This window comes from Octodon degus, unplaced genomic scaffold, assembly GCF_000260255.1.
Source record: "Octodon degus isolate 3935 unplaced genomic scaffold, OctDeg1.0 scaffold00065, whole genome shotgun sequence".
NCBI lineage: Eukaryota > Metazoa > Chordata > Mammalia > Rodentia > Octodontidae > Octodon > Octodon degus.
This window is the reverse complement of record NW_004524641.1, coordinates 9,494,869-9,497,229: the sequence shown is the minus strand read 5'-3', so window position 1 is coordinate 9,497,229 and position 2,361 is coordinate 9,494,869.

Genomic DNA, 2,361 nt, shown 5'->3' with positions numbered 1-2,361 from the left:
ATGAAGTAATGCTCATCATTTCTGGCCATTGGAGAAATACAAATTAAAACACTGAGATTCCATCTTACCTCAGAAAGAATGACCATCATCAAATGCTGGCAAAGCTGTTAGACGAAGCCTCATCTACTTGGTTTTTTTGTTGCTGTTTGTTTGTTTTGACCAGCTCAGCCAACCCTGAGGGCAGGACTGGAGCAGCATTTGGTGCCAGGGATTGAACCTCGGTCCCCTGCACCTGCCTAAGCTCGCCTAAGCAGGCCCTTTAGACTGCTGAGCTATCTCACCTGCCCCCTCATCTAGTTTCATCTAATATCTTAACCCTGTTATTACCCAAGTTCTGGGTGATTAAATGACTTTTTTCCACTGTGGCAGTGGAAAGGAGAAACCTCATACATCATTGATGAGAACATAAACAAGTACAATCACTACAGAAATCAGTATAGAGTTTGCTCAAAAATCTAAAAGTAGGAACTCCGCTCAACCTAGCTATTCTCCTTCTAGGCATTTCATTGAAAGAAATAAAGACATTGTACTACAGTGATATATGCATTCACAGCAGCATAATTCATAATAACTAAATCTTGGAAGTGGCCTATATGTCCAACAGATGAATGGATAAAGAAAATGTGGTGTACATACACAATAGATTTCTACTCACCCATAAAGGATACATTTGTGTCACTTGTAGGAAAATTGATGCACCTTTACATTATACTTACTAAGTAAAAGAAATCTGACATACAAGCTTAAATATTGCATAGTTCTCTTCTATAAGAAATTAAATTATAAATAAAAGCAAAATAAAAGAAAATAAGAAATAGAGGGATAGATCTTCATCGATGGGAAGGGGATCAAGAAATGAGGGAGGGAGACAGGAAGGGTAGAAGAGGAAAAGGTGATGACAAAGGGAATTTTGATGTGTCACACACATGTACCAACTCCACACAAGGAGTATAAACTGTCTGTACTGCACACATAATAATAAGAATTTTTTAATAAGCCATGAGAACTCTCCAATGGGAAGAGCCTTGGAATCTTAATACATCATTTCACATAAATGAAGCTTCATCTAGTTTCTTTTCTTTTCTTTTCTCTTCTTTCTTTCTTTCTTTCTTTCTTTCTTTTTGCCCATTCAGCCCACCCTGAGGGTGGAGCTGGCATGGCATGTGGTGCCAGGGATCCAACCATGGTTCTCTGCACCTGCCTAAGCTTGCCTAACTAAGCAGCCACTTTAGACTGCTGAGCTATCTCGCTGGCCCCCTCATCTAGTTTCATCTAATATCTTAACCCTCTTATTACTCAAGTCTTGGGTGAGTCAATGACTTTGCCAAGGTCTAGTTGCTGCGTGAGAGAAGTAGAAGGCCTCACAGGGTGCCTAGGCTGATGAAGAAGGTTCTACCTACTCTTTACCCAGTGTGTGGTCCTGGGAGACCTGTAACCTCTCTGGACTTAAGTCTGCTCATCTACAAACCAGAGCAGTTCCAGTGATAATAAGAATCTATACAACAAATACATGACACAGTTTCCATGACATTAATTTCTTACCTTTATAAGGATAACTATTTCTCTAAGTCATGTTGCTAAACAAGACTGAAACAGAGACAGAGAGGACTCCAGGGGTCCCTTCTCTATCCCTCATCACTACCACCATTAGACCAGATTACAGACACAGTAAGCAATTCTAGGCAGCCCAATTCCCGCTTTGGTTCCCCTTGATGTTCTCAATATGAGAGAATTTAGTCATCAGCTATCGCTGCAATATTATTGCATAGCACATTACCCCCAAAACCCATGGGTCTGCAGGGCAGCTCCATTCCAGTGGTCTAGAAAATCACAAGGCCAAACCCAACATCAAGGGGAGGGCCAGGGAGGAGAGTATATTGTCCTGGTCTAGGGAGAGGAACTTTTCAATCTCCTGTGCTCTGATGCTTATCTATGGCTATGAAGTTGAGACAACACGCCCATAACCCTAGTGAGAAAATGATGCTCGTTTACTCTTCATATTTAGGGACTGTAACTTCAGCTAAAAAAATCTTTAGCTCACTCATGGTCAAAGAAAATAGTTTTTGGTGTGTCAACTAAGGGTAGAAAAAGCAAGCTTCTGACCCATGGTAATGATTCCCATCCGTTCCAGTGGGCTGTCTCATATCAAGCTCCTCACATACAAGGATCCGGGCTGGTGCCCCTGGGATAAATCCCTCCTAGGAAGGTTCCAGCTTTCTCCCCTGAGTTTCTGGCCACATTTAGGGAAGACAACTAATCTGAAATAGAAGTTTATAGATTCTCCAATCAAATCAGAACCATCTCACTGTCCCAGATATCCAAGCCTGGAAATGGGATTTTTTTTTTTTTTTTTTTTTTTTT